This window comes from Ascaphus truei, unplaced genomic scaffold, assembly GCF_040206685.1.
Source record: "Ascaphus truei isolate aAscTru1 unplaced genomic scaffold, aAscTru1.hap1 HAP1_SCAFFOLD_242, whole genome shotgun sequence".
NCBI lineage: Eukaryota > Metazoa > Chordata > Amphibia > Anura > Ascaphidae > Ascaphus > Ascaphus truei.
Genome location: NW_027455345.1, coordinates 397,206 through 418,359, shown reverse-complemented (window position 1 = coordinate 418,359; position 21,154 = coordinate 397,206). Strand labels below are relative to the sequence as shown.

The 21,154-nt window shown below is 41.9% G+C and overlaps 45 non-coding genes across 45 annotated transcripts; all 45 read left to right on the top strand.

The window, feature by feature from the left end:
- The first annotated feature begins 304 nt into the window (after positions 1 to 304).
- On the top strand, positions 305 to 423 carry LOC142480008 (5S ribosomal RNA). Its single transcript, XR_012794670.1, has one exon. It is a non-coding gene; the product is annotated as a 5S ribosomal RNA (ribosomal RNA).
- A 286-nt stretch (positions 424 to 709) lies between these two features.
- LOC142480007 (5S ribosomal RNA) lies at positions 710 to 828 on the top strand. The gene has a single exon (XR_012794669.1). It is a non-coding gene; the product is annotated as a 5S ribosomal RNA (ribosomal RNA).
- Positions 829 to 1,114: 286 nt separating this feature from the next.
- Positions 1,115 to 1,233, top strand: LOC142480006 (5S ribosomal RNA). The gene has a single exon (XR_012794668.1). It is a non-coding gene; the product is annotated as a 5S ribosomal RNA (ribosomal RNA).
- A 286-nt stretch (positions 1,234 to 1,519) lies between these two features.
- LOC142480005 (5S ribosomal RNA) lies at positions 1,520 to 1,638 on the top strand. The gene has a single exon (XR_012794667.1). It is a non-coding gene; the product is annotated as a 5S ribosomal RNA (ribosomal RNA).
- Positions 1,639 to 1,924: 286 nt separating this feature from the next.
- LOC142480004 (5S ribosomal RNA) lies at positions 1,925 to 2,043 on the top strand. The gene has a single exon (XR_012794666.1). It is a non-coding gene; the product is annotated as a 5S ribosomal RNA (ribosomal RNA).
- Positions 2,044 to 2,329: 286 nt separating this feature from the next.
- On the top strand, positions 2,330 to 2,448 carry LOC142480003 (5S ribosomal RNA). Its single transcript, XR_012794665.1, has one exon. It is a non-coding gene; the product is annotated as a 5S ribosomal RNA (ribosomal RNA).
- Positions 2,449 to 2,734: 286 nt separating this feature from the next.
- Positions 2,735 to 2,853, top strand: LOC142480672 (5S ribosomal RNA). The gene has a single exon (XR_012795165.1). It is a non-coding gene; the product is annotated as a 5S ribosomal RNA (ribosomal RNA).
- Positions 2,854 to 3,139: 286 nt separating this feature from the next.
- On the top strand, positions 3,140 to 3,258 carry LOC142480962 (5S ribosomal RNA). The gene has a single exon (XR_012795442.1). It is a non-coding gene; the product is annotated as a 5S ribosomal RNA (ribosomal RNA).
- A 676-nt stretch (positions 3,259 to 3,934) lies between these two features.
- Positions 3,935 to 4,053, top strand: LOC142480002 (5S ribosomal RNA). The gene has a single exon (XR_012794664.1). It is a non-coding gene; the product is annotated as a 5S ribosomal RNA (ribosomal RNA).
- Positions 4,054 to 4,339: 286 nt separating this feature from the next.
- LOC142480001 (5S ribosomal RNA) lies at positions 4,340 to 4,458 on the top strand. The gene has a single exon (XR_012794663.1). It is a non-coding gene; the product is annotated as a 5S ribosomal RNA (ribosomal RNA).
- A 286-nt stretch (positions 4,459 to 4,744) lies between these two features.
- LOC142480671 (5S ribosomal RNA) lies at positions 4,745 to 4,863 on the top strand. The gene has a single exon (XR_012795164.1). It is a non-coding gene; the product is annotated as a 5S ribosomal RNA (ribosomal RNA).
- A 286-nt stretch (positions 4,864 to 5,149) lies between these two features.
- On the top strand, positions 5,150 to 5,268 carry LOC142480961 (5S ribosomal RNA). The gene has a single exon (XR_012795441.1). It is a non-coding gene; the product is annotated as a 5S ribosomal RNA (ribosomal RNA).
- Positions 5,269 to 5,944: 676 nt separating this feature from the next.
- On the top strand, positions 5,945 to 6,063 carry LOC142480000 (5S ribosomal RNA). The gene has a single exon (XR_012794662.1). It is a non-coding gene; the product is annotated as a 5S ribosomal RNA (ribosomal RNA).
- A 286-nt stretch (positions 6,064 to 6,349) lies between these two features.
- On the top strand, positions 6,350 to 6,468 carry LOC142479999 (5S ribosomal RNA). The gene has a single exon (XR_012794661.1). It is a non-coding gene; the product is annotated as a 5S ribosomal RNA (ribosomal RNA).
- Positions 6,469 to 6,754: 286 nt separating this feature from the next.
- Positions 6,755 to 6,873, top strand: LOC142479997 (5S ribosomal RNA). Its single transcript, XR_012794659.1, has one exon. It is a non-coding gene; the product is annotated as a 5S ribosomal RNA (ribosomal RNA).
- Positions 6,874 to 7,159: 286 nt separating this feature from the next.
- Positions 7,160 to 7,278, top strand: LOC142480959 (5S ribosomal RNA). The gene has a single exon (XR_012795439.1). It is a non-coding gene; the product is annotated as a 5S ribosomal RNA (ribosomal RNA).
- A 286-nt stretch (positions 7,279 to 7,564) lies between these two features.
- LOC142480958 (5S ribosomal RNA) lies at positions 7,565 to 7,683 on the top strand. The gene has a single exon (XR_012795438.1). It is a non-coding gene; the product is annotated as a 5S ribosomal RNA (ribosomal RNA).
- Positions 7,684 to 8,359: 676 nt separating this feature from the next.
- On the top strand, positions 8,360 to 8,478 carry LOC142480380 (5S ribosomal RNA). Its single transcript, XR_012795028.1, has one exon. It is a non-coding gene; the product is annotated as a 5S ribosomal RNA (ribosomal RNA).
- Positions 8,479 to 8,764: 286 nt separating this feature from the next.
- On the top strand, positions 8,765 to 8,883 carry LOC142479996 (5S ribosomal RNA). Its single transcript, XR_012794658.1, has one exon. It is a non-coding gene; the product is annotated as a 5S ribosomal RNA (ribosomal RNA).
- A 286-nt stretch (positions 8,884 to 9,169) lies between these two features.
- Positions 9,170 to 9,288, top strand: LOC142480670 (5S ribosomal RNA). Its single transcript, XR_012795163.1, has one exon. It is a non-coding gene; the product is annotated as a 5S ribosomal RNA (ribosomal RNA).
- Positions 9,289 to 9,574: 286 nt separating this feature from the next.
- LOC142480957 (5S ribosomal RNA) lies at positions 9,575 to 9,693 on the top strand. The gene has a single exon (XR_012795437.1). It is a non-coding gene; the product is annotated as a 5S ribosomal RNA (ribosomal RNA).
- A 677-nt stretch (positions 9,694 to 10,370) lies between these two features.
- Positions 10,371 to 10,489, top strand: LOC142479995 (5S ribosomal RNA). The gene has a single exon (XR_012794657.1). It is a non-coding gene; the product is annotated as a 5S ribosomal RNA (ribosomal RNA).
- Positions 10,490 to 10,775: 286 nt separating this feature from the next.
- LOC142479994 (5S ribosomal RNA) lies at positions 10,776 to 10,894 on the top strand. The gene has a single exon (XR_012794656.1). It is a non-coding gene; the product is annotated as a 5S ribosomal RNA (ribosomal RNA).
- Positions 10,895 to 11,180: 286 nt separating this feature from the next.
- LOC142479993 (5S ribosomal RNA) lies at positions 11,181 to 11,299 on the top strand. Its single transcript, XR_012794655.1, has one exon. It is a non-coding gene; the product is annotated as a 5S ribosomal RNA (ribosomal RNA).
- A 286-nt stretch (positions 11,300 to 11,585) lies between these two features.
- LOC142479992 (5S ribosomal RNA) lies at positions 11,586 to 11,704 on the top strand. The gene has a single exon (XR_012794654.1). It is a non-coding gene; the product is annotated as a 5S ribosomal RNA (ribosomal RNA).
- Positions 11,705 to 11,990: 286 nt separating this feature from the next.
- Positions 11,991 to 12,109, top strand: LOC142479991 (5S ribosomal RNA). Its single transcript, XR_012794653.1, has one exon. It is a non-coding gene; the product is annotated as a 5S ribosomal RNA (ribosomal RNA).
- A 286-nt stretch (positions 12,110 to 12,395) lies between these two features.
- On the top strand, positions 12,396 to 12,514 carry LOC142479990 (5S ribosomal RNA). Its single transcript, XR_012794652.1, has one exon. It is a non-coding gene; the product is annotated as a 5S ribosomal RNA (ribosomal RNA).
- Positions 12,515 to 12,800: 286 nt separating this feature from the next.
- On the top strand, positions 12,801 to 12,919 carry LOC142480956 (5S ribosomal RNA). The gene has a single exon (XR_012795436.1). It is a non-coding gene; the product is annotated as a 5S ribosomal RNA (ribosomal RNA).
- Positions 12,920 to 13,205: 286 nt separating this feature from the next.
- Positions 13,206 to 13,324, top strand: LOC142480955 (5S ribosomal RNA). The gene has a single exon (XR_012795435.1). It is a non-coding gene; the product is annotated as a 5S ribosomal RNA (ribosomal RNA).
- A 676-nt stretch (positions 13,325 to 14,000) lies between these two features.
- LOC142479989 (5S ribosomal RNA) lies at positions 14,001 to 14,119 on the top strand. The gene has a single exon (XR_012794651.1). It is a non-coding gene; the product is annotated as a 5S ribosomal RNA (ribosomal RNA).
- A 286-nt stretch (positions 14,120 to 14,405) lies between these two features.
- On the top strand, positions 14,406 to 14,524 carry LOC142479988 (5S ribosomal RNA). The gene has a single exon (XR_012794650.1). It is a non-coding gene; the product is annotated as a 5S ribosomal RNA (ribosomal RNA).
- Positions 14,525 to 14,810: 286 nt separating this feature from the next.
- Positions 14,811 to 14,929, top strand: LOC142479986 (5S ribosomal RNA). Its single transcript, XR_012794648.1, has one exon. It is a non-coding gene; the product is annotated as a 5S ribosomal RNA (ribosomal RNA).
- Positions 14,930 to 15,215: 286 nt separating this feature from the next.
- On the top strand, positions 15,216 to 15,334 carry LOC142479985 (5S ribosomal RNA). The gene has a single exon (XR_012794647.1). It is a non-coding gene; the product is annotated as a 5S ribosomal RNA (ribosomal RNA).
- Positions 15,335 to 15,620: 286 nt separating this feature from the next.
- LOC142479984 (5S ribosomal RNA) lies at positions 15,621 to 15,739 on the top strand. Its single transcript, XR_012794646.1, has one exon. It is a non-coding gene; the product is annotated as a 5S ribosomal RNA (ribosomal RNA).
- A 286-nt stretch (positions 15,740 to 16,025) lies between these two features.
- Positions 16,026 to 16,144, top strand: LOC142479983 (5S ribosomal RNA). Its single transcript, XR_012794645.1, has one exon. It is a non-coding gene; the product is annotated as a 5S ribosomal RNA (ribosomal RNA).
- Positions 16,145 to 16,430: 286 nt separating this feature from the next.
- On the top strand, positions 16,431 to 16,549 carry LOC142479982 (5S ribosomal RNA). The gene has a single exon (XR_012794644.1). It is a non-coding gene; the product is annotated as a 5S ribosomal RNA (ribosomal RNA).
- A 286-nt stretch (positions 16,550 to 16,835) lies between these two features.
- LOC142479981 (5S ribosomal RNA) lies at positions 16,836 to 16,954 on the top strand. Its single transcript, XR_012794643.1, has one exon. It is a non-coding gene; the product is annotated as a 5S ribosomal RNA (ribosomal RNA).
- A 286-nt stretch (positions 16,955 to 17,240) lies between these two features.
- LOC142480954 (5S ribosomal RNA) lies at positions 17,241 to 17,359 on the top strand. The gene has a single exon (XR_012795434.1). It is a non-coding gene; the product is annotated as a 5S ribosomal RNA (ribosomal RNA).
- A 286-nt stretch (positions 17,360 to 17,645) lies between these two features.
- LOC142480953 (5S ribosomal RNA) lies at positions 17,646 to 17,764 on the top strand. The gene has a single exon (XR_012795433.1). It is a non-coding gene; the product is annotated as a 5S ribosomal RNA (ribosomal RNA).
- A 676-nt stretch (positions 17,765 to 18,440) lies between these two features.
- Positions 18,441 to 18,559, top strand: LOC142479980 (5S ribosomal RNA). The gene has a single exon (XR_012794642.1). It is a non-coding gene; the product is annotated as a 5S ribosomal RNA (ribosomal RNA).
- Positions 18,560 to 18,845: 286 nt separating this feature from the next.
- Positions 18,846 to 18,964, top strand: LOC142479979 (5S ribosomal RNA). The gene has a single exon (XR_012794641.1). It is a non-coding gene; the product is annotated as a 5S ribosomal RNA (ribosomal RNA).
- A 286-nt stretch (positions 18,965 to 19,250) lies between these two features.
- Positions 19,251 to 19,369, top strand: LOC142480669 (5S ribosomal RNA). The gene has a single exon (XR_012795162.1). It is a non-coding gene; the product is annotated as a 5S ribosomal RNA (ribosomal RNA).
- A 286-nt stretch (positions 19,370 to 19,655) lies between these two features.
- LOC142480952 (5S ribosomal RNA) lies at positions 19,656 to 19,774 on the top strand. Its single transcript, XR_012795432.1, has one exon. It is a non-coding gene; the product is annotated as a 5S ribosomal RNA (ribosomal RNA).
- Positions 19,775 to 20,451: 677 nt separating this feature from the next.
- Positions 20,452 to 20,570, top strand: LOC142479978 (5S ribosomal RNA). Its single transcript, XR_012794640.1, has one exon. It is a non-coding gene; the product is annotated as a 5S ribosomal RNA (ribosomal RNA).
- Positions 20,571 to 20,856: 286 nt separating this feature from the next.
- Positions 20,857 to 20,975, top strand: LOC142479977 (5S ribosomal RNA). Its single transcript, XR_012794639.1, has one exon. It is a non-coding gene; the product is annotated as a 5S ribosomal RNA (ribosomal RNA).
- The last annotated feature ends 179 nt before the right edge of the window (positions 20,976 to 21,154 follow it).

Sequence of the window (21,154 nt, the reverse complement as noted above, 5' to 3'; positions counted from 1 at the left end):
GTGTGCAGTGTTCAAGCTGATACTTGGAAGAGATAGTGAGTTCAAATCCAAACAGGAGGAGGTTGAATATAGGCACCTCTGAAATTTTTTACTACTTTTTTCCCGCAGTGGCAAAGAAATCTATCGTTTTTTCCTCTGAAAGTTCAACACAATGCAACCTTCCAAAATAGAATTCTGACATCAAGAATTCCGTCTATAGTACATTTGAGTGCACCTGTCATTTTCTCAGTCTCTGTGTATGCATGGAGCAAGATATAGGCTCATGGATTTAAGAATGAGAGGATATCATGAGACAGCAACCTCCACCTACGGCCATACTACCTTGACAGCGCCCGATCCCGTCAGATCTCGGAAGCTAAGCAGGGTGAGGCTTGATTAGTACTGGGTTGGGAGACTGCCTGGGAATACCAGGTGCTGTAGGGGTTTTTATTTTTCGCTTCCCTAATGAAAATATACATGGCATTCCTCGCAGCAAATGAAAATGTTTCATTTCTTGCTACTTTTTTCCCGCAGTGGCAAAGAAATCTATCGTTTTTTCCTCTGAAAGTTCAACACAATGCAACCTTCCAAAATAGAATTCTGACATCAAGAATTCCGTCTATAGTACATTTGAGTGCACCTGTCATTTTCTCAGTCTCTGTGTATGCATGGAGCAAGATATAGGCTCATGGATTTAAGAATGAGAGGATATCATGAGACAGCAATCTCCACCTACGGCCATACTACCTTGACAGCGCCCGATCCCGTCAGATCTCGGAAGCTAAGCAGGGTGAGGCTTGATTAGTACTGGGTTGGGAGACTGCCTGGGAATACCAGGTGCTGTAGGGGTTTTTATTTTTCGCTTCCCTAATGAAAATATACATGGCATTCCTCGCAGCAAATGAAAATGTTTCATTTCTTGCTACTTTTTTCCCGCAGTGGCAAAGAAATATATCGTTTTTTCCTCTGAAAGTTCAACACAATGCAACCTTCCAAAATAGAATTCTGACATCAAGAATTCCGTCTATAGTACATTTGAGTGCACCTGTCATTTTCTCAGTCTCTGTGTATGCATGGAGCAAGATATAGGCTCATGGATTTAAGAATGAGAGGATATCATGAGACAGCAACCTCCACCTACGGCCATACTACCTTGACAGCGCCCGATCCCGTCAGATCTCGGAAGCTAAGCAGGGTGAGGCTTGATTAGTACTGGGTTGGGAGACTGCCTGGGAATACCAGGTGCTGTAGGGGTTTTTATTTTTCGCTTCCCTAATGAAAATATACATGGCATTCCTCGCAGCAAATGAAAATGTTTCATTTCTTGCTACTTTTTTCCCGCAGTGGCAAAGAAATCTATCGTTTTTTCCTCTGAAAGTTCAACACAATGCAACCTTCCAAAATAGAATTCTGACATCAAGAATTCCGTCTATAGTACATTTGAGTGCACCTGTCATTTTCTCAGTCTCTGTGTATGCATGGAGCAAGATATAGGCTCATGGATTTAAGAATGAGAGGATATCATGAGACAGCAATCTCCACCTACGGCCATACTACCTTGACAGCGCCCGATCCCGTCAGATCTCGGAAGCTAAGCAGGGTGAGGCTTGATTAGTACTGGGTTGGGAGACTGCCTGGGAATACCAGGTGCTGTAGGGGTTTTTATTTTTCGCTTCCCTAATGAAAATATACATGGCATTCCTCGCAGCAAATGAAAATGTTTCATTTCTTGCTACTTTTTTCCCGCAGTGGCAAAGAAATATATCGTTTTTTCCTCTGAAAGTTCAACACAATGCAACCTTCCAAAATAGAATTCTGACATCAAGAATTCCGTCTATAGTACATTTGAGTGCACCTGTCATTTTCTCAGTCTCTGTGTATGCATGGAGCAAGATATAGGCTCATGGATTTAAGAATGAGAGGATATCATGAGACAGCAACCTCCACCTACGGCCATACTACCTTGACAGCGCCCGATCCCGTCAGATCTCGGAAGCTAAGCAGGGTGAGGCTTGATTAGTACTGGGTTGGGAGACTGCCTGGGAATACCAGGTGCTGTAGGGGTTTTTATTTTTCGCTTCCCTAATGAAAATATACATGGCATTCCTCGCAGCAAATGAAAATGTTTCATTTCTTGCTACTTTTTTCCCGCAGTGGCAAAGAAATCTATCGTTTTTTCCTCTGAAAGTTCAACACAATGCAACCTTCCAAAATAGAATTCTGACATCAAGAATTCCGTCTATAGTACATTTGAGTGCACCTGTCATTTTCTCAGTCTCTGTGTATGCATGGAGCAAGATATAGGCTCATGGATTTAAGAATGAGAGGATATCATGAGACAGCAATCTCCACCTACGGCCATACTACCTTGACAGCGCCCGATCCCGTCAGATCTCGGAAGCTAAGCAGGGTGAGGCTTGATTAGTACTGGGTTGGGAGACTGCCTGGGAATACCAGGTGCTGTAGGGGTTTTTATTTTTCGCTTCCCTAATGAAAATATACATGGCATTCCTCGCAGCAAATGAAAATGTTTCATTTCTTGCTACTTTTTTCCCGCAGTGGCAAAGAAATATATCGTTTTTTCCTCTGAAAGTTCAACACAATGCAACCTTCCAAAATAGAATTCTGACATCAAGAATTCCGTCTATAGTACATTTGAGTGCACCTGTCATTTTCTCAGTCTCTGTGTATGCATGGAGCAAGATATAGGCTCATGGATTTAAGAATGAGAGGATATCATGAGACAGCAATCTCCACCTACGGCCATACTACCTTGAAAGCGCCCGATCCCGTCAGATCTCGGAAGCTAAGCAGGGTGAGGCTTGATTAGTACTGGGTTGGGAGACTGCCTGGGAATACCAGGTGCTGTGGGTGTTTTTATTTTTTGCTTCCCTAATGAAAATATACATGGCATTCCTTGCAGCAAATGAAAATGTTTCATTTTTTACTACTTTTTTCCCGCAGTGGCAAAGAAATATATCGTTTTTTCCTCAGAAAGTTCAACACAATGCAACCTTCCAAAATAGAATTCTGACATCAAGAATTCCGTCTATAGTACATTTGAGTGCACCTGTCATTTTCTCAGTCTCTGTGTATGCATGGAGCAAGATATAGGCTCATGGATTTAAGAATGAGAGGATATCATGAGACAGCAATCTCCACCTACGGCCATACTACCTTGAAAGCGCCCGATCCCGTCAGATCTCGGAAGCTAAGCAGGGTGAGGCTTGATTAGTACTGGGTTGGGAGACTGCCTGGGAATACCAGGTGCTGTAGGGGTTTTTATTTTTCGCTTCCCTAATGAAAATATACATGGCATTCCTCGCAGCAAATGAAAATGTTTCATTTCTTGCTACTTTTTTCCCGGAGTGGCAAAGAAATATATTGTTTTTTCCTCTGAAAGTTCAACACAATGCAACCTTCCAAAATAGAATTCTGACATCAAGAATTCCGTCTATAGTATATTTGAGTGCACCTGTCATTTTCTCAGTCTCTGATTTAATTTCTCCATTTAAGGTAATTCTTCAAGAATGTATTTTTTTAACGGTCACAATAATACACTTATGCCTCCCATGTCATTTAGAAATATATCATACAGGCCTCAGAACACTCAGCATGTTATATGGTGAGCTTGTGGCTCACAGAGTTGGGGTGTGCAGTGTTCAAGCTGATACTTGGAAGAGATAGTGAGTTCAAATCCAAACAGGAGGAGGTTGAATATAGGCACCTCTGAAATTTTTTACTACTTTTTTCCCGCAGTGGCAAAGAAATCTATCGTTTTTTCCTCTGAAAGTTCAACACAATGCAACCTTCCAAAATAGAATTCTGACATCAAGAATTCCGTCTATAGTACATTTGAGTGCACCTGTCATTTTCTCAGTCTCTGTGTATGCATGGAGCAAGATATAGGCTCATGGATTTAAGAATGAGAGGATATCATGAGACAGCAACCTCCACCTACGGCCATACTACCTTGACAGCGCCCGATCCCGTCAGATCTCGGAAGCTAAGCAGGGTGAGGCTTGATTAGTACTGGGTTGGGAGACTGCCTGGGAATACCAGGTGCTGTAGGGGTTTTTATTTTTCGCTTCCCTAATGAAAATATACATGGCATTCCTCGCAGCAAATGAAAATGTTTCATTTCTTGCTACTTTTTTCCCGCAGTGGCAAAGAAATCTATCGTTTTTTCCTCTGAAAGTTCAACACAATGCAACCTTCCAAAATAGAATTCTGACATCAAGAATTCCGTCTATAGTACATTTGAGTGCACCTGTCATTTTCTCAGTCTCTGTGTATGCATGGAGCAAGATATAGGCTCATGGATTTAAGAATGAGAGGATATCATGAGACAGCAATCTCCACCTACGGCCATACTACCTTGACAGCGCCCGATCCCGTCAGATCTCGGAAGCTAAGCAGGGTGAGGCTTGATTAGTACTGGGTTGGGAGACTGCCTGGGAATACCAGGTGCTGTAGGGGTTTTTATTTTTCGCTTCCCTAATGAAAATATACATGGCATTCCTCGCAGCAAATGAAAATGTTTCATTTCTTGCTACTTTTTTCCCGCAGTGGCAAAGAAATATATCGTTTTTTCCTCTGAAAGTTCAACACAATGCAACCTTCCAAAATAGAATTCTGACATCAAGAATTCCGTCTATAGTACATTTGAGTGCACCTGTCATTTTCTCAGTCTCTGTGTATGCATGGAGCAAGATATAGGCTCATGGATTTAAGAATGAGAGGATATCATGAGACAGCAATCTCCACCTACGGCCATACTACCTTGAAAGCGCCCGATCCCGTCAGATCTCGGAAGCTAAGCAGGGTGAGGCTTGATTAGTACTGGGTTGGGAGACTGCCTGGGAATACCAGGTGCTGTGGGTGTTTTTATTTTTTGCTTCCCTAATGAAAATATACATGGCATTCCTTGCAGCAAATGAAAATGTTTCATTTTTTACTACTTTTTTCCCGCAGTGGCAAAGAAATATATCGTTTTTTCCTCAGAAAGTTCAACACAATGCAACCTTCCAAAATAGAATTCTGACATCAAGAATTCCGTCTATAGTACATTTGAGTGCACCTGTCATTTTCTCAGTCTCTGTGTATGCATGGAGCAAGATATAGGCTCATGGATTTAAGAATGAGAGGATATCATGAGACAGCAATCTCCACCTACGGCCATACTACCTTGAAAGCGCCCGATCCCGTCAGATCTCGGAAGCTAAGCAGGGTGAGGCTTGATTAGTACTGGGTTGGGAGACTGCCTGGGAATACCAGGTGCTGTAGGGGTTTTTATTTTTCGCTTCCCTAATGAAAATATACATGGCATTCCTCGCAGCAAATGAAAATGTTTCATTTCTTGCTACTTTTTTCCCGGAGTGGCAAAGAAATATATTGTTTTTTCCTCTGAAAGTTCAACACAATGCAACCTTCCAAAATAGAATTCTGACATCAAGAATTCCGTCTATAGTATATTTGAGTGCACCTGTCATTTTCTCAGTCTCTGATTTAATTTCTCCATTTAAGGTAATTCTTCAAGAATGTATTTTTTTAACGGTCACAATAATACACTTATGCCTCCCATGTCATTTAGAAATATATCATACAGGCCTCAGAACACTCAGCATGTTATATGGTGAGCTTGTGGCTCACAGAGTTGGGGTGTGCAGTGTTCAAGCTGATACTTGGAAGAGATAGTGAGTTCAAATCCAAACAGGAGGAGGTTGAATATAGGCACCTCTGAAAATTTTTACTACTTTTTTCCCGCAGTGGCAAAGAAATCTATCGTTTTTTCCTCTGAAAGTTCAACACAATGCAACCTTCCAAAATAGAATTCTGACATCAAGAATTCCGTCTATAGTACATTTGAGTGCACCTGTCATTTTCTCAGTCTCTGTGTATGCATGGAGCAAGATATAGGCTCATGGATTTAAGAATGAGAGGATATCATGAGACAGCAATCTCCACCTACGGCCATACTACCTTGACAGCGCCCGATCCCGTCAGATCTCGGAAGCTAAGCAGGGTGAGGCTTGATTAGTACTGGGTTGGGAGACTGCCTGGGAATACCAGGTGCTGTAGGGGTTTTTATTTTTCGCTTCCCTAATGAAAATATACATGGCATTCCTCGCAGCAAATGAAAATGTTTCATTTCTTGCTACTTTTTTCCCGCAGTGGCAAAGAAATCTATCGTTTTTTCCTCTGAAAGTTCAACACAATGCAACCTTCCAAAATAGAATTCTGACATCAAGAATTCCGTCTATAGTACATTTGAGTGCACCTGTCATTTTCTCAGTCTAGGTGTATGCATGGAGCAAGATATAGGCTCATGGATTTAAGAATGAGAGGATATCATGAGACAGCAATCTCCACCTACGGCCATACTACCTTGACAGCGCCCGATCCCGTCAGATCTCGGAAGCTAAGCAGGGTGAGGCTTGATTAGTACTGGGTTGGGAGACTGCCTGGGAATACCAGGTGCTGTAGGGGTTTTTATTTTTCGCTTCCCTAATGAAAATATACATGGCATTCCTCGCAGCAAATGAAAATGTTTCATTTCTTGCTACTTTTTTCCCGCAGTGGCAAAGAAATATATCGTTTTTTCCTCTGAAAGTTCAACACAATGCAACCTTCCAAAATAGAATTCTGACATCAAGAATTCCGTCTATAGTACATTTGAGTGCACCTGTCATTTTCTCAGTCTCTGTGTATGCATGGAGCAAGATATAGGCTCATGGATTTAAGAATGAGAGGATATCATGAGACAGCAATCTCCACCTACGGCCATACTACCTTGACAGCGCCCGATCCCGTCAGATCTCGGAAGCTAAGCAGGGTGAGGCTTGATTAGTACTGGGTTGGGAGACTGCCTGGGAATACCAGGTGCTGTAGGGGTTTTTATTTTTCGCTTCCCTAATGAAAATATACATGGCATTCCTCGCAGCAAATGAAAATGTTTCATTTCTTGCTACTTTTTTCCCGCAGTGGCAAAGAAATATATCGTTTTTTCCTCTGAAAGTTCAACACAATGCAACCTTCCAAAATAGAATTCTGACATCAAGAATTCCGTCTATAGTACATTTGAGTGCACCTGTCATTTTCTCAGTCTCTGTGTATGCATGGAGCAAGATATAGGCTCATGGATTTAAGAATGAGAGGATATCATGAGACAGCAATCTCCACCTACGGCCATACTACCTTGAAAGCGCCCGATCCCGTCAGATCTCGGAAGCTAAGCAGGGTGAGGCTTGATTAGTACTGGGTTGGGAGACTGCCTGGGAATACCAGGTGCTGTAGGGGTTTTTATTTTTCGCTTCCCTAATGAAAATATACATGGCATTCCTCGCAGCAAATGAAAATGTTTCATTTCTTGCTACTTTTTTCCCGCAGTGGCAAAGAAATATATCGTTTTTTCCTCTGAAAGTTCAACACAATGCAACCTTCCAAAATAGAATTCTGACATCAAGAATTCCGTCTATAGTACATTTGAGTGCACCTGTCATTTTCTCAGTCTCTGTGTATGCATGGAGCAAGATATAGGCTCATGGATTTAAGAATGAGAGGATATCATGAGACAGCAATCTCCACCTACGGCCATACTACCTTGAAAGCGCCCGATCCCGTCAGATCTCGGAAGCTAAGCAGGGTGAGGCTTGATTAGTACTGGGTTGGGAGACTGCCTGGGAATACCAGGTGCTGTAGGGGTTTTTATTTTTCGCTTCCCTAATGAAAATATACATGGCATTCCTCGCAGCAAATGAAAATGTTTCATTTCTTGCTACTTTTTTCCCGGAGTGGCAAAGAAATATATTGTTTTTTCCTCTGAAAGTTCAACACAATGCAACCTTCCAAAATAGAATTCTGACATCAAGAATTCCGTCTATAGTATATTTGAGTGCACCTGTCATTTTCTCAGTCTCTGATTTAATTTCTCCATTTAAGGTAATTCTTCAAGAATGTATTTTTTTAACGGTCACAATAATACACTTATGCCTCCCATGTCATTTAGAAATATATCATACAGGCCTCAGATCACTCAGCATGTTATATGGTGAGCTTGTGGCTCACAGAGTTGGGGTGTGCAGTGTTCAAGCTGATACTTGGAAGAGATAGTGAGTTCAAATCCAAACAGGAGGAGGTTGAATATCGGCACCTCTGAAATTTTTTACTACTTTTTTCCCGCAGTGGCAAAGAAATCTATCGTTTTTTCCTCTGAAAGTTCAACACAATGCAACCTTCCAAAATAGAATTCTGACATCAAGAATTCCGTCTATAGTACATTTGAGTGCACCTGTCATTTTCTCAGTCTCTGTGTATGCATGGAGCAAGATATAGGCTCATGGATTTAAGAATGAGAGGATATCATGAGACAGCAATCTCCACCTACGGCCATACTAACTTGACAGCGCCCGATCCCGTCAGATCTCGGAAGCTAAGCAGGGTGAGGCTTGATTAGTACTGGGTTGGGAGACTGCCTGGGAATACCAGGTGCTGTAGGGGTTTTTATTTTTCGCTTCCCTAATGAAAATATACATGGCATTCCTCGCAGCAAATGAAAATGTTTCATTTCTTGCTACTTTTTTCCCGCAGTGGCAAAGAAATATATCGTTTTTTCCTCTGAAAGTTCAACACAATGCAACCTTCCAAAATAGAATTCTGACATCAAGAATTCCGTCTATAGTACATTTGAGTGCACCTGTCATTTTCTCAGTCTCTGTGTATGCATGGAGCAAGATATAGGCTCATGGATTTAAGAATGAGAGGATATCATGAGACAGCAATCTCCACCTACGGCCATACTACCTTGACAGCGCCCGATCCCGTCAGATCTCGGAAGCTAAGCAGGGTGAGGCTTGATTAGTACTGGGTTGGGAGACTGCCTGGGAATACCAGGTGCTGTAGGGGTTTTTATTTTTCGCTTCCCTAATGAAAATATACATGGCATTCCTCGCAGCAAATGAAAATGTTTCATTTCTTGCTACTTTTTTCCCGCAGTGGCAAAGAAATATATCGTTTTTTCCTCTGAAAGTTCAACACAATGCAACCTTCCAAAATAGAATTCTGACATCAAGAATTCCGTCTATAGTACATTTGAGTGCACCTGTCATTTTCTCAGTCTCTGTGTATGCATGGAGCAAGATATAGGCTCATGGATTTAAGAATGAGAGGATATCATGAGACAGCAATCTCCACCTACGGCCATACTACCTTGAAAGCGCCCGATCCCGTCAGATCTCGGAAGCTAAGCAGGGTGAGGCTTGATTAGTACTGGGTTGGGAGACTGCCTGGGAATACCAGGTGCTGTGGGTGTTTTTATTTTTTGCTTCCCTAATGAAAATATACATGGCATTCCTTGCAGCAAATGAAAATGTTTCATTTTTTACTACTTTTTTCCCGCAGTGGCAAAGAAATATATCGTTTTTTCCTCAGAAAGTTCAACACAATGCAACCTTCCAAAATAGAATTCTGACATCAAGAATTCCGTCTATAGTACATTTGAGTGCACCTGTCATTTTCTCAGTCTCTGTGTATGCATGGAGCAAGATATAGGCTCATGGATTTAAGAATGAGAGGATATCATGAGACAGCAATCTCCACCTACGGCCATACTACCTTGAAAGCGCCCGATCCCGTCAGATCTCGGAAGCTAAGCAGGGTGAGGCTTGATTAGTACTGGGTTGGGAGACTGCCTGGGAATACCAGGTGCTGTAGGGGTTTTTATTTTTCGCTTCCCTAATGAAAATATACATGGCATTCCTCGCAGCAAATGAAAATGTTTCATTTCTTGCTACTTTTTTCCCGGAGTGGCAAAGAAATATATTGTTTTTTCCTCTGAAAGTTCAACACAATGCAACCTTCCAAAATAGAATTCTGACATCAAGAATTCCGTCTATAGTATATTTGAGTGCACCTGTCATTTTCTCAGTCTCTGATTTAATTTCTCCATTTAAGGTAATTCTTCAAGAATGTATTTTTTTAACGGTCACAATAATACACTTATGCCTCCCATGTCATTTAGAAATATATCATACAGGCCTCAGAACACTCAGCATGTTATATGGTGAGCTTGTGGCTCACAGAGTTGGGGTGTGCAGTGTTCAAGCTGATACTTGGAAGAGATAGTGAGTTCAAATCCAAACAGGAGGAGGTTGAATATAGGCACCTCTGAAATTTTTTTACTACTTTTTTCCCGCAGTGGCAAAGAAATCTATCGTTTTTTCCTCTGAAAGTTCAACACAATGCAACCTTCCAAAATAGAATTCTGACATCAAGAATTCCGTCTATAGTACATTTGAGTGCACCTGTCATTTTCTCAGTCTCTGTGTATGCATGGAGCAAGATATAGGCTCATGGATTTAAGAATGAGAGGATATCATGAGACAGCAATCTCCACCTACGGCCATACTACCTTGACAGCGCCCGATCCCGTCAGATCTCGGAAGCTAAGCAGGGTGAGGCTTGATTAGTACTGGGTTGGGAGACTGCCTGGGAATACCAGGTGCTGTAGGGGTTTTTATTTTTCGCTTCCCTAATGAAAATATACATGGCATTCCTCGCAGCAAATGAAAATGTTTCATTTCTTGCTACTTTTTTCCCGCAGTGGCAAAGAAATCTATCGTTTTTTCCTCTGAAAGTTCAACACAATGCAACCTTCCAAAATAGAATTCTGACATCAAGAATTCCGTCTATAGTACATTTGAGTGCACCTGTCATTTTCTCAGTCTCTGTGTATGCATGGAGCAAGATATAGGCTCATGGATTTAAGAATGAGAGGATATCATGAGACAGCAATCTCCACCTACGGCCATACTACCTTGACAGCGCCCGATCCCGTCAGATCTCGGAAGCTAAGCAGGGTGAGGCTTGATTAGTACTGGGTTGGGAGACTGCCTGGGAATACCAGGTGCTGTAGGGGTTTTTATTTTTCGCTTCCCTAATGAAAATATACATGGCATTCCTCGCAGCAAATGAAAATGTTTCATTTCTTGCTACTTTTTTCCCGCAGTGGCAAAGAAATATATCGTTTTTTCCTCTGAAAGTTCAACACAATGCAACCTTCCAAAATAGAATTCTGACATCAAGAATTCCGTCTATAGTACATTTGAGTGCACCTGTCATTTTCTCAGTCTCTGTGTATGCATGGAGCAAGATATAGGCTCATGGATTTAAGAATGAGAGGATATCATGAGACAGCAATCTCCACCTACGGCCATACTACCTTGACAGCGCCCGATCCCGTCAGATCTCGGAAGCTAAGCAGGGTGAGGCTTGATTAGTACTGGGTTGGGAGACTGCCTGGGAATACCAGGTGCTGTAGGGGTTTTTATTTTTCGCTTCCCTAATGAAAATATACATGGCATTCCTCGCAGCAAATGAAAATGTTTCATTTCTTGCTACTTTTTTCCCGCAGTGGCAAAGAAATCTATCGTTTTTTCCTCTGAAAGTTCAACACAATGCAACCTTCCAAAATAGAATTCTGACATCAAGAATTCCGTCTATAGTACATTTGAGTGCACCTGTCATTTTCTCAGTCTCTGTGTATGCATGGAGCAAGATATAGGCTCATGGATTTAAGAATGAGAGGATATCATGAGACAGCAATCTCCACCTACGGCCATACTACCTTGACAGCGCCCGATCCCGTCAGATCTCGGAAGCTAAGCAGGGTGAGGCTTGATTAGTACTGGGTTGGGAGACTGCCTGGGAATACCAGGTGCTGTAGGGGTTTTTATTTTTCGCTTCCCTAATGAAAATATACATGGCATTCCTCGCAGCAAATGAAAATGTTTCATTTCTTGCTACTTTTTTCCCGCAGTGGCAAAGAAATCTATCGTTTTTTCCTCTGAAAGTTCAACACAATGCAACCTTCCAAAATAGAATTCTGACATCAAGAATTCCGTCTATAGTACATTTGAGTGCACCTGTCATTTTCTCAGTCTAGGTGTATGCATGGAGCAAGATATAGGCTCATGGATTTAAGAATGAGAGGATATCATGAGACAGCAATCTCCACCTACGGCCATACTACCTTGACAGCGCCCGATCCCGTCAGATCTCGGAAGCTAAGCAGGGTGAGGCTTGATTAGTACTGGGTTGGGAGACTGCCTGGGAATACCAGGTGCTGTAGGGGTTTTTATTTTTCGCTTCCCTAATGAAAATATACATGGCATTCCTCGCAGCAAATGAAAATGTTTCATTTCTTGCTACTTTTTTCCCGCAGTGGCAAAGAAATATATCGTTTTTTCCTCTGAAAGTTCAACACAATGCAACCTTCCAAAATAGAATTCTGACATCAAGAATTCCGTCTATAGTACATTTGAGTGCACCTGTCATTTTCTCAGTCTCTGTGTATGCATGGAGCAAGATATAGGCTCATGGATTTAAGAATGAGAGGATATCATGAGACAGCAATCTCCACCTACGGCCATACTACCTTGACAGCGCCCGATCCCGTCAGATCTCGGAAGCTAAGCAGGGTGAGGCTTGATTAGTACTGGGTTGGGAGACTGCCTGGGAATACCAGGTGCTGTAGGGGTTTTTATTTTTCGCTTCCCTAATGAAAATATACATGGCATTCCTCGCAGCAAATGAAAATGTTTCATTTCTTGCTACTTTTTTCCCGCAGTGGCAAAGAAATATATCGTTTTTTCCTCTGAAAGTTCAACACAATGCAACCTTCCAAAATAGAATTCTGACATCAAGAATTCCGTCTATAGTACATTTGAGTGCACCTGTCATTTTCTCAGTCTCTGTGTATGCATGGAGCAAGATATAGGCTCATGGATTTAAGAATGAGAGGATATCATGAGACAGCAATCTCCACCTACGGCCATACTACCTTGAAAGCGCCCGATCCCGTCAGATCTCGGAAGCTAAGCAGGGTGAGGCTTGATTAGTACTGGGTTGGGAGACTGCCTGGGAATACCAGGTGCTGTAGGGGTTTTTATTTTTCGCTTCCCTAATGAAAATATACATGGCATTCCTCGCAGCAAATGAAAATGTTTCATTTCTTGCTACTTTTTTCCCGCAGTGGCAAAGAAATATATCGTTTTTTCCTCTGAAAGTTCAACACAATGCAACCTTCCAAAATAGAATTCTGACATCAAGAATTCCGTCTATAGTACATTTGAGTGCACCTGTCATTTTCTCAGTCTCTGTGTATGCATGGAGCAAGATATAGGCTCATGGATTTAAGAATGAGAGGATATCATGAGACAGCAATCTCCACCTACGGCCATACTACCTTGAAAGCGCCCGATCCCGTCAGATCTCGGAAGCTAAGCAGGGTGAGGCTTGATTAGTACTGGGTTGGGAGACTGCCTGGGAATACCAGGTGCTGTAGGGGTTTTTATTTTTCGCTTCCCTAATGAAAATATACATGGCATTCCTCGCAGCAAATGAAAATGTTTCATTTCTTGCTACTTTTTTCCCGGAGTGGCAAAGAAATATATTGTTTTTTCCTCTGAAAGTTCAACACAATGCAACCTTCCAAAATAGAATTCTGACATCAAGAATTCCGTCTATAGTATATTTGAGTGCACCTGTCATTTTCTCAGTCTCTGATTTAATTTCTCCATTTAAGGTAATTCTTCAAGAATGTATTTTTTTAACGGTCACAATAATACACTTATGCCTCCCATGTCATTTAGAAATATATCATACAGGCCTCAGATCACTCAGCATGTTATATGGTGAGCTTGTGGCTCACAGAGTTGGGGTGTGCAGTGTTCAAGCTGATACTTGGAAGAGATAGTGAGTTCAAATCCAAACAGGAGGAGGTTGAATATCGGCACCTCTGAAATTTTTTACTACTTTTTTCCCGCAGTGGCAAAGAAATCTATCGTTTTTTCCTCTGAAAGTTCAACACAATGCAACCTTCCAAAATAGAATTCTGACATCAAGAATTCCGTCTATAGTACATTTGAGTGCACCTGTCATTTTCTCAGTCTCTGTGTATGCATGGAGCAAGATATAGGCTCATGGATTTAAGAATGAGAGGATATCATGAGACAGCAATCTCCACCTACGGCCATACTACCTTGACAGCGCCCGATCCCGTCAGATCTCGGAAGCTAAGCAGGGTGAGGCTTGATTAGTACTGGGTTGGGAGACTGCCTGGGAATACCAGGTGCTGTAGGGGTTTTTATTTTTCGCTTCCCTAATGAAAATATACATGGCATTCCTCGCAGCAAATGAAAATGTTTCATTTCTTGCTACTTTTTTCCCGCAGTGGCAAAGAAATATATCGTTTTTTCCTCTGAAAGTTCAACACAATGCAACCTTCCAAAATAGAATTCTGACATCAAGAATTCCGTCTATAGTACATTTGAGTGCACCTGTCATTTTCTCAGTCTCTGTGTATGCATGGAGCAAGATATAGGCTCATGGATTTAAGAATGAGAGGATATCATGAGACAGCAATCTCCACCTACGGCCATACTACCTTGACAGCGCCCGATCCCGTCAGATCTCGGAAGCTAAGCAGGGTGAGGCTTGATTAGTACTGGGTTGGGAGACTGCCTGGGAATACCAGGTGCTGTAGGGGTTTTTATTTTTCGCTTCCCTAATGAAAATATACATGGCATTCCTCGCAGCAAATGAAAATGTTTCATTTCTTGCTACTTTTTTCCCGCAGTGGCAAAGAAATATATCGTTTTTTCCTCTGAAAGTTCAACACAATGCAACCTTCCAAAATAGAATTCTGACATCAAGAATTCCGTCTATAGTACATTTGAGTGCACCTGTCATTTTCTCAGTCTCTGTGTATGCATGGAGCAAGATATAGGCTCATGGATTTAAGAATGAGAGGATATCATGAGACAGCAATCTCCACCTACGGCCATACTACCTTGACAGCGCCCGATCCCGTCAGATCTCGGAAGCTAAGCAGGGTGAGGCTTGATTAGTACTGGGTTGGGAGACTGCCTGGGAATACCAGGTGCTGTAGGGGTTTTTATTTTTCGCTTCCCTAATGAAAATATACATGGCATTCCTCGCAGCAAATGAAAATGTTTCATTTCTTGCTACTTTTTTCCCGCAGTGGCAAAGAAATCTATCGTTTTTTCCTCTGAAAGTTCAACACAATGCAACCTTCCAAAATAGAATTCTGACATCAAGAATTCCGTCTATAGTACATTTGAGTGCACCTGTCATTTTCTCAGTCTCTGTGTATGCATGGAGCAAGATATAGGCTCATGGATTTAAGAATGAGAGGATATCATGAGACAGCAATCTCCACCTACGGCCATACTACCTTGACAGCGCCCGATCCCGTCAGATCTCGGAAGCTAAGCAGGGTGAGGCTTGATTAGTACTGGGTTGGGAGACTGCCTGGGAATACCAGGTGCTGTAGGGGTTTTTATTTTTCGCTTCCCTAATGAAAATATACATGGCATTCCTCGCAGCAAATGAAAATGTTTCATTTCTTGCTACTTTTTTCCCGCAGTGGCAAAGAAATATATCGTTTTTTCCTCTGAAAGTTCAACACAATGCAACCTTCCAAAATAGAATTCTGACATCAAGAATTCCGTCTATAGTACATTTGAGTGCACCTGTCATTTTCTCAGTCTCTGTGTATGCATGGAGCAAGATATAGGCTCATGGATTTAAGAATGAGAGGATATCATGAGACAGCAATCTCCACCTACGGCCATACTACCTTGACAGCGCCCGATCCCGTCAGATCTCGGAAGCTAAGCAGGGTGAGGCTTGATTAGTACTGGGTTGGGAGACTGCCTGGGAATACCAGGTGCTGTAGGGGTTTTTATTTTTCGCTTCCCTAATGAAAATATACATGGCATTCCTCGCAGCAAATGAAAATGTTTCATTTCTTGCTACTTTTTTCCCGCAGTGGCAAAGAAATCTATCGTTTTTTCCTCTGAAAGTTCAACACAATGCAACCTTCCAAAATAGAATTCTGACATCAAGAATTCCGTCTATAGTACATTTGAGTGCACCTGTCATTTTCTCAGTCTCTGTGTATGCATGGAGCAAGATATAGGCTCATGGATTTAAGAATGAGAGGATATCATGAGACAGCAATCTCCACCTACGGCCATACTACCTTGACAGCGCCCGATCCCGTCAGATCTCGGAAGCTAAGCAGGGTGAGGCTTGATTAGTACTGGGTTGGGAGACTGCCTGGGAATACCAGGTGCTGTAGGGGTTTTTATTTTTCGCTTCCCTAATGAAAATATACATGGCATTCCTCGCAGCAAATGAAAATGTTTCATTTCTTGCTACTTTTTTCCCGCAGTGGCAAAGAAATCTATCGTTTTTTCCTCTGAAAGTTCAACACAATGCAACCTTCCAAAATAGAATTCTGACATCAAGAATTCCGTCTATAGTACATTTGAGTGCACCTGTCATTTTCTCAGTCTAGGTGTATGCATGGAGCAAGATATAGGCTCATGGATTTAAGAATGAGAGGATATCATGAGACAGCAATCTCCACCTACGGCCATACTACCTTGACAGCGCCCGATCCCGTCAGATCTCGGAAGCTAAGCAGGGTGAGGCTTGATTAGTACTGGGTTGGGAGACTGCCTGGGAATACCAGGTGCTGTAGGGGTTTTTATTTTTCGCTTCCCTAATGAAAATATACATGGCATTCCTCGCAGCAAATGAAAATGTTTCATTTCTTGCTACTTTTTTCCCGCAGTGGCAAAGAAATATATCGTTTTTTCCTCTGAAAGTTCAACACAATGCAACCTTCCAAAATAGAATTCTGACATCAAGAATTCCGTCTATAGTACATTTGAGTGCACCTGTCATTTTCTCAGTCTCTGTGTATGCATGGAGCAAGATATAGGCTCATGGATTTAAGAATGAGAGGATATCATGAGACAGCAATCTCCACCTACGGCCATACTACCTTGACAGCGCCCGATCCCGTCAGATCTCGGAAGCTAAGCAGGGTGAGGCTTGATTAGTACTGGGTTGGGAGACTGCCTGGGAATACCAGGTGCTGTAGGGGTTTTTATTTTTCGCTTCCCTAATGAAAATATACATGGCATTCCTCGCAGCAAATGAAAATGTTTCATTTCTTGCTACTTTTTTCCCGCAGTGGCAAAGAAATATATCGTTTTTTCCTCTGAAAGTTCAACACAATGCAACCTTCCAAAATAGAATTCTGACATCAAGAATTCCGTCTATAGTACATTTGAGTGCACCTGTCATTTTCTCAGTCTCTGTGTATGCATGGAGCAAGATATAGGCTCATGGATTTAAGAATGAGAGGATAACATGAGACAGCAATCTCCACCTACGGCCATACTACCTTGAAAGCGCCCGATCCCGTCAGATCTCGGAAGCTAAGCAGGGTGAGGCTTGATTAGTACTGGGTTGGGAGACTGCCTGGGAATACCAGGTGCTGTAGGGGTTTTTATTTTTCGCTTCCCTAATGAAAATATACATGGCATTCCTCGCAGCAAATGAAAATGTTTCATTTCTTGCTACTTTTTTCCCGCAGTGGCAAAGAAATATATCGTTTTTTCCTCTGAAAGTTCAACACAATGCAACCTTCCAAAATAGAATTCTGACATCAAGAATTCCGTCTATAGTACATTTGAGTGCACCTGTCATTTTCTCAGTCTCTGTGTATGCATGGAGCAAGATATAGGCTCATGGATTTAAGAATGAGAGGATATCATGAGACAGCAATCTCCACCTACGGCCATACTACCTTGAAAGCGCCCGATCCCGTCAGATCTCGGAAGCTAAGCAGGGTGAGGCTTGATTAGTACTGGGTTGGGAGACTGCCTGGGAATACCAGGTGCTGTAGGGGTTTTTATTTTTCGCTTCCCTAATGAAAATATACATGGCATTCCTCGCAGCAAATGAAAATGTTTCATTTCTTGCTACTTTTTTCCCGGAGTGGCAAAGAAATATATTGTTTTTTCCTCTGAAAGTTCAACACAATGCAACCTTCCAAAATAGAATTCTGACATCAAGAATTCCGTCTATAGTATATTTGAGTGCACCTGTCATTTTCTCAGTCTCTGATTTAATTTCTCCATTTAAGGTAATTCTTCAAGAATGTATTTTTTTAACGGTCACAATAATACACTTATGCCTCCCATGTCATTTAGAAATATATCATACAGGCCTCAGATCACTCAGCATGTTATATGGTGAGCTTGTGGCTCACAGAGTTGGGGTGTGCAGTGTTCAAGCTGATACTTGGAAGAGATAGTGAGTTCAAATCCAAACAGGAGGAGGTTGAATATCGGCACCTCTGAAATTTTTTACTACTTTTTTCCCGCAGTGGCAAAGAAATCTATCGTTTTTTCCTCTGAAAGTTCAACACAATGCAACCTTCCAAAATAGAATTCTGACATCAAGAATTCCGTCTATAGTACATTTGAGTGCACCTGTCATTTTCTCAGTCTCTGTGTATGCATGGAGCAAGATATAGGCTCATGGATTTAAGAATGAGAGGATATCATGAGACAGCAATCTCCACCTACGGCCATACTACCTTGACAGCGCCCGATCCCGTCAGATCTCGGAAGCTAAGCAGGGTGAGGCTTGATTAGTACTGGGTTGGGAGACTGCCTGGGAATACCAGGTGCTGTAGGGGTTTTTATTTTTCGCTTCCCTAATGAAAATATACATGGCATTCCTCGCAGCAAATGAAAATGTTTCATTTCTTGTTACTTTTTTCCCGCAGTGGCAAAGAAATATATCGTTTTTTCCTCTGAAAGTTCAACACAATGCAACCTTCCAAAATAGAATTCTGACATCAAGAATTCCGTCTATAGTACATTTGAGTGCACCTGTCATTTTCTCAGTCTCTGTGTATGCATGGAGCAAGATATAGGCTCATGGATTTAAGAATGAGAGGATATCATGAGACAGCAATCTCCACCTACGGCCATACTACCTTGACAGCGCCCGATCCCGTCAGATCTCGGAAGCTAAGCAGGGTGAGGCTTGATTAGTACTGGGTTGGGAGACTGCCTGGGAATACCAGGTGCTGTAGGGGTTTTTATTTTTCGCTTCCCTAATGAAAATATACATGGCATTCCTCGCAGCAAATGAAAATGTTTCATTTCTTGCTACTTTTTTCCCGCAGTGGCAAAGAAATATATCGTTTTTTCCTCTGAAAGTTCAACACAATGCAACCTTCCAAAATAGAATTCTGACATCAAGAATTCCGTCTATAGTACATTTGAGTGCACCTGTCATTTTCTCAGTCTCTGTGTATGCATGGAGCAAGATATAGGCTCATGGATTTAAGAATGAGAGGATATCATGAGACAGCAATCTCCACCTACGGCCATACTACCTTGAAAGCGCCCGATCCCGTCAGATCTCGGAAGCTAAGCAGGGTGAGGCTTGATTAGTACTGGGTTGGGAGACTGCCTGGGAATACCAGGTGCTGTGGGTGTTTTTATTTTTTGCTTCCCTAATGAAAATATACATGGCATTCCTTGCAGCAAATGAAAATGTTTCATTTTTTACTACTTTTTTCCCGCAGTGGCAAAGAAATATATCGTTTTTTCCTCAGAAAGTTCAACACAATGCAACCTTCCAAAATAGAATTCTGACATCAAGAATTCCGTCTATAGTACATTTGAGTGCACCTGTCATTTTCTCAGTCTCTGTGTATGCATGGAGCAAGATATAGGCTCATGGATTTAAGAATGAGAGGATATCATGAGACAGTAATCTCCACCTACGGCCATACTACCTTGAAAGCGCCCGATCCCGTCAGATCTCGGAAGCTAAGCAGGGTGAGGCTTGATTAGTACTGGGTTGGGAGACTGCCTGGGAATACCAGGTGCTGTAGGGGTTTTTATTTTTCGCTTCCCTAATGAAAATATACATGGCATTCCTCGCAGCAAATGAAAATGTTTCATTTCTTGCTACTTTTTTCCCGGAGTGGCAAAGAAATATATTGTTTTTTCCTCTGAAAGTTCAACACAATGCAACCTTCCAAAATAGAATTCTGACATCAAGAATTCCGTCTATAGTATATTTGAGTGCACCTGTCATTTTCTCAGTCTCTGATTTAATTTCTCCATTTAAGGTAATTCTTCAAGAATGTATTTTTTTAACGGTCACAATAATACACTTATGCCTCCCATGTCATTTAGAAATATATCATACAGGCCTCAGAACACTCAGCATGTTATATGGTGAGCTTGTGGCTCACAGAGTTGGGGTGTGCAGTGTTCAAGCTGATACTTGGAAGAGATAGTGAGTTCAAATCCAAACAGGAGGAGGTTGAATATAGGCACCTCTGAAATTTTTTTACTACTTTTTTCCCGCAGTGGCAAAGAAATCTATCGTTTTTTCCTCTGAAAGTTCAACACAATGCAACCTTCCAAAATAGAATTCTGACATCAAGAATTCCGTCTATAGTACATTTGAGTGCACCTGTCATTTTCTCAGTCTCTGTGTATGCATGGAGCAAGATATAGGCTCATGGATTTAAGAATGAGAGGATATCATGAGACAGCAATCTCCACCTACGGCCATACTACCTTGACAGCGCCCGATCCCGTCAGATCTCGGAAGCTAAGCAGGGTGAGGCTTGATTAGTACTGGGTTGGGAGACTGCCTGGGAATACCAGGTGCTGTAGGGGTTTTTATTTTTCGCTTCCCTAATGAAAATATACATGGCATTCCTCGCAGCAAATGAAAATGTTTCATTTCTTGCTACTTTTTTCCCGCAGTGGCAAAGAAATCTATCGTTTTTTCCTCTGAAAGTTCAACACAATGCAACCTTCCAAAATAGAATTCTGACATCAAGAATTCCGTCTATAGTACATTTGAGTGCACCTGTCATTTTCTCAGTCTCTGTGTATGCATGGAGCAAGATATAGGCTCATGGATTTAAGAATGAGAGGATATCATGAGACAGCAATCTCCACCTACGGCCATACTACCTTGACAGCGCCCGATCCCGTCAGATCTCGGAAGCTAAGCAGGGTGAGGCTTGATTAGTACTGGGTTGGGAGACTGCCTGGGAATACCAGGTGCTGTAGGGGTTTTTATTTTTCGCTTCCCTAATGAAAATATACATGGCATTCCTCGCAGCAAATGAAAATGTTTCATTTCTTGCTACTTTTTTCCCGCAGTGGCAAAGAAATATATCGTTTTTTCCTCTGAAAGTTCAACACAATGCAACCTTCCAAAATAGAATTCTGACATCAAGAATTCCGTCTAT